The 16,339-nt window shown below is 41.2% G+C and overlaps 1 long non-coding RNA gene across 1 annotated transcript in view; it reads right to left on the bottom strand.

The window, feature by feature from the left end:
• The window catches only part of LOC124849757, a 40,396-nt gene extending 24,300 nt beyond the window's left edge, over positions 1–16,096 (bottom strand). Inside the window, exon 1 of the long non-coding RNA XR_007030284.1 lies at positions 15,851–16,096. This is a non-coding gene — a long non-coding RNA (uncharacterized LOC124849757). The remainder of the gene's footprint in view (positions 1–15,850) is intronic.
• Between the last annotated feature and the right edge of the window lie 243 nt (positions 16,097–16,339).

Below are 16,339 nucleotides of genomic sequence, written 5' to 3'. Positions count from 1 at the left end.
AATGTACCCATTGTAAGTACTGAAAAACAGCAATATAAAGTTTTATGTGTTGAAAGACAATGAGAAAAGTTGATTGGAAACCCTGCGGTTGAAATGCAATGTGTGTCTACATATCTTACGGAAAAAAACAGATAAATAATGAAGTATGGAAATCAAAAGCTCTTTTGTCATGCATACCTTTATGTCTTTTCATGGAATAAAAGGTACTGAAAATATATTTATTTTTAAAATAAAAAATTCTCAGAAGAAGTCTTTCTTATTCTAGGAAATATCTTAAATGCCCCAGACAAAATGATTCTTTTTTTCAATTGGAAGTGGAGTGGTGATATTTATGTGGATTGTAATGATATTTGAAGGAGTATATGTCTTCAATCAAATAGAACACAAGGTTCTATGTTTGACAGATGGAATAAGAACCAAGGAAGACTTCAAAAACATATACCAGCTCACCTCAATATCAAAAGGTACAACAGTGTCTGGCTGCTCCATATGCTGCTTTATGAACTGAAGTGGCCTCCGTGCAAGAAGACCCAGGAAGACAGATTGAAGGTCTTCAATCTGTGCAAGGCACAATGATCAATATCATATATATAATACACAATCATATATTACAAAAAAATCCAAGATGGTGCCAAAATGCTTAACTCGAGGCGTCGAAAAACAGCAGTTCACAAAATCAATGGGTGAACAGACCAAACTACCAGCTGAGACATATGGACACATGATAGCAAAGATTAACTCAAACAGAGGTTACACAAAATATTAGGCTATAAGGGCGCCACTACATATTTGTCCCTGCCATTGTCCATTGTTATATTATTTGAAATCATGTGTTACATGGAAAATATTAATTAAATATTAAGTTGTTGCCAGTTTAAGCACAGCTACAGATTACATCACATCTCTTGTCTATTGTGTGGTTCAAGTCCCAAAACTGTTTTGATTTGATTTATGTATATTTATATTTAAATTTGCTGCATAACTGTCTGTACATGCGTGTGTGTGTGTGTGTGTGTGGTAAAAACTAAATGAAATAAAATTCTGATGGGAAGTCCGTACGGACACCTTGCTTTGCATCCTGTGGATGACTCATACTGTTGTTCTCATAGTAAAACATTTAGATATCAAACACTGTTTTTCTGCAACTGGAAAGCGTCTGTGTCAGTCATGTGGGCGACCATCCTCCTGAAAGTGTCCTATGGCAATATACTGTTTCCTGGCAGCTCCAGACCCCGGCCTGCCTGCGGAGGAGACAGGCCGGGAAAGACCCTTCTAATTAAACTATGAAGTGAGACTTTTATAGAGGTAGTTTCGTAGTCATCGGGTGAATAGATAAGTTAACCACGGTTAATTCAATTGGATACAGTTATCTCGAATTTAGTGTCCGGATCAAAGTCCTTTGTTATTCTCGGCAAACGCTTCTCTGTTCTCGCAAAAACGCTGCAAGTCTGCTGTCTCTGCACATAATGAGTTCAGGGGATTTGCAGTCTGAAGTCTGACATTTCACCTCTGGACCACAATGGAGAAATCATGGCATAGGCTGTAAAGGCACAGTGTGTGTGTGTGTGTGTGTGTAAGAGAAAGAGAGAGAGTTAGAGTGAGTGAGAGCTTATTTGACACTTCTACAGTGTAATGATGTGTGTTGATGCAGTTGCCTGTCAATATGCCAGCTACTATAATCCTTTAAAAAGATTAGGATTAATGGCCCTTGGGCCTCACTGAATGCTCCACTTGGAAAGATGAATACTTATGAATGAATAAACATTAAAGTCATCAGTTAGTGTTTGTTTTTCTCATGTTTGAGAGCAGAGGGTCGCAATTAAGTTTGGCCACGGGCCAGTGCTGTTCACTTGGAGACACGGGGTGCTTTTTCCAAAGATTTTATTTGATTGAATTTTTTGATTTTTTTTTTTAATGATATGGGAATCAATGCATGGAAAACATTTCGGCAAATTGACTTTTGCACATTCAACAGACATGGGCGAACATTAGGGTTCATTTAGAGCTGAGTTTACCAATTACCAAACCCAACACCATGTGGTGCTGTACTGGTCTGAGCTGGAGCGATCTGTGGCGATGAGTCGACCGCTACACCTGAAGGACCGATGTGCTAGTAAATGATCTAACATTGTGTAACAGCTCATTTCTCTATAGAATGGGCCGCACAAACAAGTTTTCATCATGTGTGACATCATCTCGCTCTGCTTGATGACCTGCAGGCTGCTCAATTCTGTTTACTTTAAAATTGCAAAGGGACGCTGTGTTTTGTCTTCGAATCAAATAGTTGCTCTCTTGTCTTGAGTCTTCTTGGGAACCTTGGCTAACCCCACTTAGTGTCTGATTGTCTCTCTCCAAATGATATTTGCATTTACAGACACCGCTCCTTTGAATTCCTGCCATAGCACTGCCACTTGGAAAGCTCTTTAGCCCTGCGTTGCCATGGCAATTGTGCTCCACTGAGCTGGTGTAGGGTAGCCTATATATACTGTATGTGTGTGTGCGCGTCTATTCAGCTGTGCCAAACCAAAACCAAATAAAGAACAAAAGCGCGACAACTGCAATGACTGAAGAGATAATCAGTCCCCAGCGCCGTGCTTTCCTCACTTCGTGGACGGTCATTTGCGGGGGGGTTTTACAGGTGAGTCATGATGGTGGATTAATGGAGGCCCTGAGACTTCTTACAGCCCTACAGCGGTGGAGGGGGTGCATTAATCTCTCAGCATTAAAGCCTCTTGAGCTGGTAAGTGTTGATAAAATGCAGGCAGGGATCGATGAAGAGGAGAGCGTGAACTTCTGCACCCGAGTTTGTAACTTCCCTCCATATTTGGATGAAGAGGACTATAAATTATTCACGAGGTATTCGAGGGAAGTTGAATTGAGGGCAAGTGGACTTGGATGTATATACTTGAAGGCTTTGTTGCGACTAGTCAATAATGTGTGTCTCTAGTGATCCAAGCACAAGTGAACGACTCTAAATTCATCAGTTCAGCTGTGCCAAAAACCAAAAGCAAGACCTGGCTCTCCAGTGACCACTTGTGATCAGATCTCCCTTCCCAGCTCCATATGCAAATACATATTTTTCTGTTCACAAAGAACAAAAGGATGTTGTTTTTATCAGTATATGTATAATTAACGTAACAACAGCTAATAATTCACATTATTATTATTCAAACTTTCTACAAATATTGTGATAATATAGGCCGTGGCAACGTACAGTTTGTACAGTATATACAGTGTATACAGCGAGGTCCAAACACCATTGAAAGTGGTCTGCATGCATCCACATGCGTTAAAAACATGATTTAGAAATAAAATATTCCTGTGAACCCATCAAATTAAAACAAATAAAAAAAAGATATCAAGTCATTACACTGAGGTACACTGTTGTAATGAAAACATTAAAAGTTCGACGGAAAATGACCTTTTCTCTGGTTGGATAGCTAATAAACGGCAGCAAAATGGGAATGCTGCTTCCTGAATAATAACATTAAATCCCTTCATTTCACAAGTTGAGATCTTTATAACAAGGCACTTAAATTAAAACTCCATCGGGACCGAATGAGGATGGAAAACAGGGTACTTCAACCTTTCCACGGAAAATTCTAATGTAAAAAATAATTGAATGTAAAAAAGAAAACCTTTCTGTGAACAAAAAGAACTGACGGAATACTTTTGAATTAAGTAGCTTTGGTTTTGTTTTTCGCTGAGCGTCTGCCCCACTGTCCAAAATCACGTAGCCGTAATAAAAAAATAAACAGAATCAGTGGATAATTCACCTGGTACATAAATTACTTCACATTCATCCACCTCATTCATCAATACATAGGAGCAGTTAGTGTACAGCGTGTTGGTCCAGTCCGGGTATAACCACTGTGCAGCTACAGAACGATGGAGAGGATGTGTCACTTTACATGATGCATTTATTGCTCATGCCTCATTTCAAAAGGCCAAGCTCCGACAGTAAACAGCCACTGGCTGTGAGCGCTGCCGCAGCTGCTCCGCCTGGCTGTGCAGGTTGAAGCTGGTCCTGGCGATATGGTTGTTCCTGGCTGCATTTCATACCCACCCCGGGCTCCACGAACCCTTTTCTCTCTCCCACCTCAGGGCACACTTACCTTACCTGCAGAGGTCCCTCTGTATCAACGTAATACCCAGGGATACTACGCCGACCGGCTCTGCTGCATCTGCCCCTGCGTCGTGTTACCTCGCTGAACCCATCGATAATCATCGATGTGCTCTAAATCCAGCAGTCAGGCTCACCGACCACACATCCTCACTTTAACTTACAGTTGGTGTTTTTTCATCTGTTTTGCTTTCACCAATTATCTTAGCATCAGGACAACGTGAGCTGTTGCCGTCCTCTGACTCGATGGCATTAGTTTGGTCCACAAGCTGACTCACACGGACACCCAATCGCTGTTCTCACGTGCCTTCTCTGTATCTTTATCAAACACTCAAGAGCATTTTGTTTTGGCTCCTTAGCAAATGTGGAGCTTTAGTATTTACGCCTGTGGACCATCGTTTTGGTTTTATTCTTTAAAGACATTTGTAAAATGTTACGACTTTCAATGAAAGAGGCCACAAACAAGTTTGTATAGCACTCAACTTGTAAATAGGCCAAATTACAGTGTTACGTCTTGGATCTTCTGCTAGAATATGTTTTGAAACACTATTTTTTAACACCTAGAACCGGTGTTCTATTATCATATTTTCAGTGATTACGATGCCTTAATCCCACATAGATGCCTGTGTAACTGTTCATGTGCTTTGGGGTCGTTGTACTTTGTTGATCTGACAAAACGAAAAGTGTCAAGAGTGAGGATAGGATGCATGTGGGGTAAAAACCATGAAAAAAAATGTGTTAAACAAAGACAAAAATGCTTAGAAAGCGGGGTCAATTAACCAAAATGAACCTGGACTCCAGATGGAATGATTCAAGATAAATAGATTAATGTCAGTTATGAAATCATGGAAAAGAGAGACTAAAAAAAGTAAATATAATCTCTTCTCTCTGCAGCTGCATTGCACTATGGTTTATAATGAAAAAAACATAATAAATAGTAAGCCAACAGATGGTCTACTGAACGATCGAAAGTTTTTCACAGCTACATTGCAGAAGACCGAATCCTTTAGAAGATTTAGTGAGATTTAGAAGAATCAGAACTAAAAAATATTTAGATTGACTTTTTTAACTTCATTTTCATTGACTGTCGACAACATTCTGAAAGAGCGATATGGCTTTCATTTCAAAAGTGACCTGTGCAACATCGTCGGGTGCATTCTCTCGTCTCTTGCTCGGGTTGAAACAAGCAAGAGACGAGGTGAGCAGTTAGCACAAGCAGTGAGACATACCGTGTCTGCAGAGAGGCACACAGAACATGCACGGCCTGACGAATGAGGCCCGGTGAGGTTTTTTAGACTGAGGAGAGCTGAAAGGGGGGAAGGGTGCAGGTGTGGAGGTGAGAGGCGAAGATGGTGTGTGAAAATGGGGAGGTGACAGGGACAGATGCAGCCCAGCATCCTGAAAACAACGGCAGGTTAGTTTTGTAGCTGTAGGTCCGCGGATTTGACGGGTGCCTTGAATCACTGAGTCGCAACTCCGCCCATTCTGAATCCACAAACAAGACGCAACCCACTTTTAGATTCCGCAGGACTTACACCTCGCAAGGGTATGATTATTCCGATGCCAGTCATGGATTAACATCCACAAGTGCACAGAGAAAAATCTCAGGGGAAAGGAAGTTGCTCCTTGCCTGAGAATCATCATGTTTCATTGTTTTCTTCAGCACCAAAGTAATCCAGTGATCGTTGTCTCTGGTTGTCACTTTGGTGTGGATGCAGAAATGAACACAGTGTTCAGTTCCTTCCTGCTGCCGACGGACTGTACCACCAGCACAGCTCAAGATTTTCAGAAAATGCCTCTGTAAAAAACGGCTCGCATTCAGTAAATATTCTTGCAGAAAAACTGAATAATGAATACGGTTTTATCCTTGAGTGCTTGCTGAAGCTGTAAACCTTTCTCTACGACCCTCAAACGCTGATTTTTATTTTGCACTTTTATCTTGCAATTAATAATATTTTTCATTGACAACACAGGTTTCTACTGGTCAGTCCAGTTTGGCCATTCTTTATTATTATTATTTACTTATACAATGTCAGTTTGGCCTGCAATCAAGATTCGATTCACCTGCAGGAACTTGTGTTACCATAGCAACTTTACCATAATCCCGCTGGACTCTGAGGAATCCCAGTATTTTCTACCTCACTAGAAGAATTTATCTTATATGACTCATTTTATAAGTCCAGTGCTTACGCAAGTGAAAATCTTAATCCGGAAATGTGGATTTTTTTTCTCACACTGCAATACATATACTGTATGTGTTCGCCCCCGAGTATTTTGCCTTTAAAGAAAACATCTGAGGGGAAACATAATAGTTGCCATAGTGGGTTGCGACAGTTTAGCCTTGACATGAAGGCGGACAATAGCGTTCAGATAGAGAGGAGAGATTTTCCACTGATGGCATTTGTGAGACAGAGTTCTTCACAGAGACAGCCTGAAGGAAATACATTCAGCTGGAGAAACAGTCCAAAGGAGAATTAGCAGTGCGGTATCTGGCTGTATGTGAGTCTTGTTTGGAAGTCAGCAGTGGGGTTCAGGAACCCCTACTGCTGAGGGGTTTAATAGGCAGAGTGTTGAGGAGACTGGCAGCATCCAGCGCTCCCCAATCTGACAAATCGCAGGGCTTTTCTTCTGCTGTCTGAAAATCTCATATGAAATGCCTGGCAGCCATTCAGATGTTGTTAAATGCCCGTGGCTTGGCAGCGCACTATTCCATCACGCTGATCGGATGGAGGGATTGGGGGTTTGGAGGCCGAGACGTGCAGACAAAGACGGAGGAAGTGCTCGGAGATTCTAATAGTAGCCGGTTTGAGTTCACAGGGAAGGTCAGACTCGCAGTAGTAGCTCAGTAGTTTTCTTGACATGCATGATCTTAAACCCTACCCAGTCGACAGCAGCACATGCAAACCTTTAACAAATTTGGACACATGGTTAATATCTTAATTCCTTTCCTCAGTTATTAAGCAATGCCATATACACGCGTGCATATTGGTTTAGGCACTGTTTGATGTCTCAAGCATCGAGGCATGAAGCGCCTGTAGTACCGTTTCAGTAAATAGCCATGACTTGCATAAAGGACTCAACTGCAACATGCTTTCCAGTGTGTGTGTGTGTGTGTGTGTGTGTGTGTGTGTGTTTGTGCCTGACATGCCAGGAGTTTTACAGCTCAATCAAGACATTGACGAAAAATGATTAGTTATAAAAGACATGAAGGATTTATAAGTAGCCAGACAGATGTTTTCTGAAATGAAGGAAAGATTAATATGTCTTTCATGGATGATAGACCAAGAAGGCAAACTCATGTACATAGATTGACGGGGTGGCTGCTTCACCAATTTATTTGGTTATTAGAGTATAAATTGTGTACTAAAAAACCCCCCCATCATCCCCCTTTAATGAACACATCTTTCATGTCAGTAAGAATAATTCAGCTTGTTTCTAGTGTTCATATAGAGTGAGATGGATTTTTATGACAATTGCAGTTTAACTGTATTAACTGTTTGACCATTTTCCTAGATGAAATTTCTGTCATAAAAGTCGGCATAACGTGCGCACACACACACCATGTATGTATCCAAGTGTCATTTTCTGATACAGATATACTGTACACATGCTTGTGTTTTTTAAAGAGTTGTATGAATATTACAAGACAGACTCTCACAATCAAATTATCTTATCTTTCTTTCTGTTTCAGGTCTTGCAACACTGTTGAGCGATGATGAAGAGGGGCAAAGGGGCTGCACAACAAGTGTGTCACCTTGATCAGCAACGTTTGGTGGGTGTCTTCAGGGAAAACATTAACAAAGGACGTACAGTGTTGCCCATCCATTATCCTGGCATACAGTCAAGCCATGGGGGACATCGATCTCTCAGATACGGTTGTGCGCCTCTATAAAACACTCGTATCTGCCTTTGTTTGGCTACATCATCATCGTGAGCCTTGTGAATGCACGACTCATCTACAAAAGGGACTGTGACCTTCTCAAAGAGAATCCAATGCCCCCTCTAGAAGTTCTGTCTGTCAGTGGCAGCTCCATTGAAGGAAGTCAACAAAAGGTACCAGCGAGGGACTGGCTAGCCCCCAAGTGCACAGCACACGCAACAAGTCTGTCGCTTCAACGCCAAGTTCTCCACCCCAACCAGGAAGTTCACTACGATGCCATTGGACACTGGCTGACATTCAGCACTCAGCGAGGGAGGTGCATTGGCGATGTTCCAAGTGTGGAGATATAAAGTTGTTCCTCCGTTTGAACAAACAAAACCAGTGCTTTCTTGCATTTGACAAGAGATAAATTACTTTGTTTGAAAGGGTCATGTACGGATTGGTTTTTTTTTCATATTTATTTATTCTACGGCATTACTTTCATGGAGAGTTCTATTATTGACTATTGCCCTTTTCATAATGCATTTCTTATATGTTATAATGATGTATCTTTTGAATAAATCAATATTGTTACATTATTCTACTCCTCTGTAAAAGGCCGAAGTGTGGGATCTGCAAAAATGCCAAACTGAGACAAACAGCTTTTTGTGTTTTACTTTGGCCAGGTGTAAGCATCAAATTACATTTATCTACCAAGCGAATGATTGATTAGATGAGAGTGAAGTGAATTTAATTTCAAGCATATTGTAGGTTGACCTTCAGGCTGACATTGGCAGCTTTACGGCTGATAGTGCACTTTGCCTTTGTTTTACTGCAGTATGATGTGGGGATGATATCACTTAGTTCTTAAGTGTAAGAGTAAGGGCAGTCACAGAATTTCAAGTCATAAATACTACTTGGTGCCTAAATAATGGCAAAGCCCAGTCTCTTTTACAACATGTTTCCTCTCATGAGGAAACTGAAGAGAACTTTCATTAGGTACTCGGGAGTATTCTAGAGCTCCCTGTAAAACACAAGAATTTGATCCTACTCCATAATGTAATTGAATACACAAATGTTAACAAAATGTGCACACCACAGATAGACCTAATGTCCAGTTGGGTAACCCCCCATTACCCTCACACTCTGTGCATTGTGCAGTACTACCTGGCGTCTGCTGACTTTATCACAAATGAATTCATTAGAAACATACAAGCAAAGAACTCAGACAGTGAAACTCTTGAAATTTGATTTGGACAGTAACTACAGTATGACTATGATTAGGCGTGGTTATCGATAAAATAATAGCAAACCCCCATGTCATGTTGTCTGTGACAGGAATTCTAATCAACAACCCTGACCTCAACATCTTTACTTTGCAATATAAAGGGCACAATTCTTACACTGGCACTGAATATTGGCATTCAACATAAACTGTGAAAATGTACAATCATAAGCTCACTTACAGGGATACTGCGCTCTGAAACTAAATGGGACTGTTCTGGTGATTGCCGAAACTGGGATAGTATTGTTTTCGAAGCTCAGCAAGATACTCAGGAACTTCGCCATGTAGTGCCTTCGCAGTCCGTCGAAATGATTTCAAAATCAATTCTAAAACAAATTGGAAGGTAATGAAGCTAAAACTATACGAGTATTCCCAGACACGCCGAATAGAAACAGCACGTTACTTCCCATGGTAGCCAGTTGTAACAATTGGTTGAATAGTAATAGAGTGAGAATGTGCTCTGTGTGTGTGCATACAGGCCTTCAGAAAAGTGATTTGAGGTTAATGGTGCAAATGTGTGCAGCTCTCCAATTTCTTTGCCAAAGTGAGTGAGGCATTGGCTTCTTTTCTGTGTGCACTTTCTGACAGACGTTGACAGGTCCCGTTGGGCTCTTTTACAGTGCCGGCTGCTGACAGGAACATTGTGGAAACGAGACAATGTTCCCCATAGCTCCCCATGTGATTTTGATTCTGTCTGTACCCATACCTGCTCAGGGAGTGACGCGCACGCCCAGCAAACACGCTCCCCGTGATTGACTGATCTCGGCTGCCAGCGACGGCTCGAATTCTGCTCTGTTCTGAAGGCAGCTATTAAAAAAATCATCGAGAATATGCTCAAATAAACTAAAATTTCCATCTGCCTTGTACCACAGCTGACTGTGTGGTTGCAAAAAGTTAAAATAATAATCAGGCTCACAATATGATTTTAATGATCTTTTTTACTGAACATAAAATACGTGTGATAGCAAAATTACCTAATTTTCTCAAGAAAACAAATCATATCATTGAGGTGCAAAAGCTGTTTGCACCTTAACTGTTATTGAGACAATATATTAAATAAATGGTTTTACAACATGATCAAGAAGCTGTGATCTCCAAACAACAATGCCGTTCTCTTCAACAGTTTTTAATGGCAACTTGTTTTTAATGTTCAAAGATGCCATATGTGTATCTCAAATTACAACACGAGAATGATTAAGGGTACAGAATGGTTGTATGATCATTTACATAATTTCTTAAATTTCCCATTTAAAGGTACTTGCATGGAAATTTGAAGTTGTTCAAATCTCTCGGGAAAACACTTGTGTGGAAGAATTGTGCTGGTGTTTGACATGGGTTTCACAAAGTCTGAAGCTCCTAAAGGTAGTAGAATATGAATGAGATGGGTAACTAAAATATAATACATGTCTATAATTTTGTAATATTGTGTATTCAGTGGAAGTCTGTCACTCAAGTCTCACCAATTGCTAAAGGGACTGAGATAATGCTGAGTGACTTCATACTACTTGTCAAGCTCCACGGGATGTGTGCAAATGAAAAATAAGCATTGCAACAGTTTTCAGGAAAGTAAACCTTCACTAATGGACAGTCAATTTCACATAGACAGAGGCAGCACTTCGCCAAAATGGTCATACTTTTGCACAAAGTGCATTATTACTGTGATATTTTTTGAATACACGTAACCATCTTCAAATGGATTCCTATTATTCCTCTTCAACGTAGGAATCAAACCCATCAGACTCTGAAATTCGACTATCCTTGTCACTGCTTTGCAAAATCACTGCAGCAGCTGTGAACCGCAGTGTTTCCAAGGCAAAGGGTTAGTCCTTAGTAAATTCCAGAGTGCCCAGTGATTAGTTAAACACAGACATAGATGGACAAACAGGTTCATCAACGCACAGTCAGAAGCTGTGAGTCTCAAACCATATTGCGAGAATACGGTCAGGAAAGTGAAGTGAAGAGATTCTGACACCATATTATTGGTATAGTTAGGTAGGTTAGAATACAAAAAAACCTTGGTCAATAACCATTTGCCCTGAATGTAAAGTCTCCTATTGAACTCCAGACAATGTCAACAGTACCAACAACCTCGCCCAGACTCGGGAGGAAAGCGCCTGCCTTTTGCATATTTCAAGATTTTCTGTGCTCTCTGACCCTCGGTGCAATTTATTTGCATGTGATGTACAACTAGATCACCTTGCAAGTCCTTGAGGCGGAAGAGGGGGGCAATAAATAACATTTACCTCTACTCATTTGGCAGACGCTTTTATCCACAGTGAGGTATAACACTGTAGCTTCAGTACAGTAGGAGACCTTGAAGTCTTAAGTGCTAAATCAGTTGAGTAAGACAAAGTGTAGGAGATCAGGTAAAGCAGTGCATTATGTAGATGAAGATTCTCATTTTGTTTTTCCTCAAGATAAATTAAGAAATTGTTTGATCAAATAATCCAAATATGGACAGACTATGGCTGTGTGGAGGCTTCCCCTCTGCCATTTTATTGCATAGGCAAAAAATACCTCGGGAGCTCAAATGGCCATTTAACAGTCTGCCTTGAGGAGTGGGCAATATCACTTTGATCGGCGGAGAAGATGACACATTTACTCACTGTTTAATTTGGATTCACTGCGCAGTCTCGCAGAATGCAATTTCCAAATCACCGTCTTGTGGCATGAAAAACTGTGTGCAGCCGTAAAAACAACACACAGGCTCATTTTGATTTCTCATTTCCCATCCCCTCTTTCCCCTATGCCATCCTTCAAATGGAGCACACACTGAAGACTTTCACTTGCTCTTGGACATACAAAGTTTACTTTGAGTTCGTCTATGATCTGATATCAAAGCGGTGCAGGCAGACGGGGAGGCGGGGCGAGAACGTTTCAGAAAACGTACGCTCATACCTTTGGACGTCCAGGAAAACCGGTCGGCTTATAAGTGAAAGGTTTAAGAGGAGAGCATTTCACTGATGGACGGGGTGGCTAAATGAAATCTCTGTCCCCTGAATAAGGGGAAAGATGGAGGGCTCAGCTAACTGACAGACAGCCCAGGAGTGTCTGTTACCCAAAACACATTACAGAGCCATCAGACTGAATGACAACCCCCCCCCCCCCCCCCCCCCCCCTTTACAGGAGCCACGATGAATGGCAACCCCTTGTTCTCCCTCTCGAAATGACAACCGCAGAATATCAAACGCCAATTAAAGAGGAGACAGGCACGGCTGGAGGAGTGGCATCTAATTCTCATCAACGTGACAGGTGGAGGGGGTCGGAAAACGGGCAGAGAGAAGGGTCACTTTGAGAGGCTGATCTGGCCATTCTGCTGCGCTGAGATATTAAAAGGGAAAGGCGGGTGCACAGGTGCTAACAGGAGCAATAGTCGAGCTGCTGGGACTAAATGAGAAGTGAAAAGTGTACCAAATCCGGTGGCAGAAACAGGTGTGTGTGTGTGTGTGTGTGTGTGTGTGTGTGTGTGTGTGTGTGTGTGTGTGTGTTTGCACGTGGCTGTGTGCTGTCATTACAGCTAGCTCTGTGAAAAAGCACTTACTCTTTCAGACGGCGCACATTATGGCCTAGGGCCTCACTTCTTCAGGGGAGGTTCAGGACTTGGGTAAGGGAGGATTAACACAAAAGGAACAGTGGAATATTTGGGGGATTACGCCTGTTCGCCTTCAGACTGTAAGATTGATATCAACGACATTTCCGTGGAACAGCCAAAATGTTATAGTTCCATCAATAGTGCCGTCCAGCGACTCCAAGAATGTTACTTGCTTGTTGTCTCCAGCTAGCAAGCTTCCAGCAAAAATGTTTTTGTGCTACCTTCAGTGCATCACGCAATGAGCAGACCACAGTATACAAAAATGGACGTGGTCACCAGGTCCATAAAATAAACCAATGCAGAAGCGCCTGAAGACTGTATTCTCTGGAATGGCCAGCAGAGGGCCACTCCACTGGTTGCAAAAAGGAGTCAAAAAGATTCCAATTCTCACTTGATTTATAATGTCAGGAAACATTTTTACTGTTTCGGAATGAACCAAGCGTATAATCCTCAGTTTTTCCCATACATTGATTCTTTTTGTGTGTGGCCACCGTCCCTATATTAACAATGACCGGAGTTCACTGTTGAATTATTCACTTCTTAACTTCATTGTTAAATTAAGTATTTTTCAAACCGCCACTAGGCAAAAGCTTATTTAGTTAATATTTCAACTAAATGAAATATTTTGACAGCGATGCTTTATTTTCACATCTGTTCACTGTGAAGATTTTGTGCTGTAAGTAAAACTGTAAAATTTGCAGATTTTTAATATCACCAACTTCATTGTAGTGTTGAAGAAAAAAGAAAAAAGCTTACAACAAAATGAAACAAACAAACCAGATGTAATTGTAATAGCTTTTGTTACAAAATGTATTTGTACTAATGCAAATATATTTTTGGGGAGAGTTTAACCAAGGCACAGGGATAATAAGTGTGAGAAAGTCGGATAATAACAGCACCTTTGAGGATTGACCAAGATCAGGTGAAGGTAGATCCTGGATTATCTCTGTTGATCTCTCTATTAGATGCTCTTATCTGACTCTAGGGAAACATGTTTTTTTTCCCAGATCATACTGGAGATTTAAACTCACCCTCAGGTTTGTCGCATGTTTGAGAATATTCCCTCTTATGCTTTTTTAAAATCTTAATTAAATTCTATTTATTTATATCATGTATGTTAATACACACCCAGATAAAAGATTATCGCAATAACAAACTAGTAAACTAGCTTGTATTAGAGTAATTGAGAAAGGGCGGCCATATTTAAGTCATATTTTATTGGGAAGCCATGAAATACGTTACGAAAGCGTTAATCACACACTTGGCTCCAGATATTTCAATTTGAAGGAGTCATGTTTGGATTTTTTTTAAATCTAAGGCTTAATGACTCCCAGTAAAGACCACTTCATCCATATTACCAGATCATGAATGAATGAATACAAGTTCATTGTTAAAAAGAGCTGCACCAGCTCCCACTTAATGACCCAGCATTTTTTTTTCTTTCAAGTAGGCAGCTTTTCAATACTAACTATACTGTACTATGTATACAGTGCTTTATATATATAGAAAATGGCTCAGATAATTAGATTAAACAGAGTGATTAAAAAGGTCCTCATGGTATATGTTGATGTGCTGAAGCCGTCCAGTAGTACAGTCAAATCGCTGCAGCAAATTGGATGATTCTATGTTATTGTAACATAGGAATTAAAATAGGGTCTGTAGGTTTGGAGACATAGTTATGGGATAATCCTTTCAACGAACGATCCTCTCAGGTGTAATTCAGTCCATTCTGGATCATTAGTCTCAAGCAAAGTGCTGAAATGTCCATTTCTGATCAGGCTGCGAGGATAAAGAGTGCTCTGTTCAAACAGACATATTCTGACTGGGGCTCATGAACCCAGTGAAACATGAATGATGACACATTGCAGGATGGTTGGGGGGCGGTTTGCGGTTAATCATCGACCTGATTAGCCACTGCCCCAAGGTCTATAGCTCATCTCGTTAAAATTATAACATGATAGAATATGAATGTGGATGTACAATGTGGCAATTTCCTCGTTCCATCCATAACTGTGAAAGCAGCATGAATCATTAGTGGGCTGAAAGCCTGGCGGTGTGGAGCAGCCCAAGGCCACTGCAGCAGTTTCAGTTCATCTGTGGACCAGAGGCTGCACTGAACCCCCCCTCCTGCTGCGGGGCAGTCCTAGAGCTATGAAACACCTTCAGTGAGGATGAAAAAATGCCGGATGAAGTTTGACCTTTGTATAACAGAAAATACCGCCCAAAAAAATCAGCTCTGAATAAAAAAAACGAAGAAAAAAAAAGCAAAAACTCACAAATGGTCATCCTTGAGTACTAACATGTTATTTGGCATTTGGTTCATGCAAATGTTTATTCTATAGGGATATGTGTGAATATATCTCTCTTTATATATATATGTGTGTGTGTGTGTGTGTGTGTGTGTGTTTACATATATTTATGTATGAACAGTATATCTGAGTGTATGTACGTCTGTGCAGAGCCCTTGAGAGAGCGTGTAGCGACATCTCCGGTGACTCCAATCGACCAGTTTTTTTTCCCTGCAATGGCGGAAAGTGGAGCCTCTCAATAGTTCCTGGAAATGAGCAGCAGAATAGAGTAGCAGCAGAATGGATCAATGGACAGTCTGTGTCGCACTCATGAAGGGTAAGATCTTTAAAACAATCAGCACATCTGAATCAAATCTAAATGCGCATTAAAGCGTGTAAGTGGATTGTGATTTATGATTTATTTATGATTAGAGAAAATGTATTAACTCACTGCATATAGTAACTACATAGGCATGTTGGTCTGCTTTATAGTAAATCGATACATTTATTGACTGCTAATTACCAAAAACCGCAGTTCTGCCGCTCTGAACAATGGATTCGAATTGCGCGCCAAGAACTTCCGGGAACTATCTGAAGTCTACATGAGTCACGTGACACCGCCCCCTCATGACGCCGACGCTCCTAGCCCAATGACTGGCTAGTTTTAAAAAGAAAGAAATGGCGCGTGCTCGCAGACACTCACCGATGAAGAGGCAGCAGGACCGCCCCACGGTTCGCTAGCTTGTGTGTCAATCACTGGCATCCGTTGAATCAAATCCGCTGCGGTTCACCAACCCGGCATATGTCCACATCTCACCGCCAACTCTCCCTCCGATGAACGGCCCCGATCGGCTCATCGCCGGCGTGAGTCGTCTGCTGCTGCTGCTGCACCGACTTCCTGGAACCGGAGGTAACGCCGGTAAACCTGGCGCACACGACATAGCTGCAAACCGAACAGGAGGTACCACTCCTACTGACTTTTGTGCGACTTAAAACTGACCCACGGATGTAGAGAGCCGCCCCCTGGATAGAGGCTTGTAGGAAATAATAAATATATATTTGAACAAAAATTCAAATATCTAGAGTTCAATATTATTTGTATAGTGCCAAATCACAACATACATTGCCTCAAGGTCAATATTACAATATTACAGAGAAAACCCCCAAAAATAAATCCAACAATGATCAAGCA

This window comes from Scophthalmus maximus, chromosome 21 (genome assembly GCF_022379125.1).
Source record: "Scophthalmus maximus strain ysfricsl-2021 chromosome 21, ASM2237912v1, whole genome shotgun sequence".
Classification (NCBI taxonomy): Eukaryota; Metazoa; Chordata; class Actinopteri; order Pleuronectiformes; family Scophthalmidae; genus Scophthalmus; species Scophthalmus maximus.
Note: the sequence above shows the minus strand (reverse complement) of the source record. Positions and strands in the feature narration are given on the sequence as shown.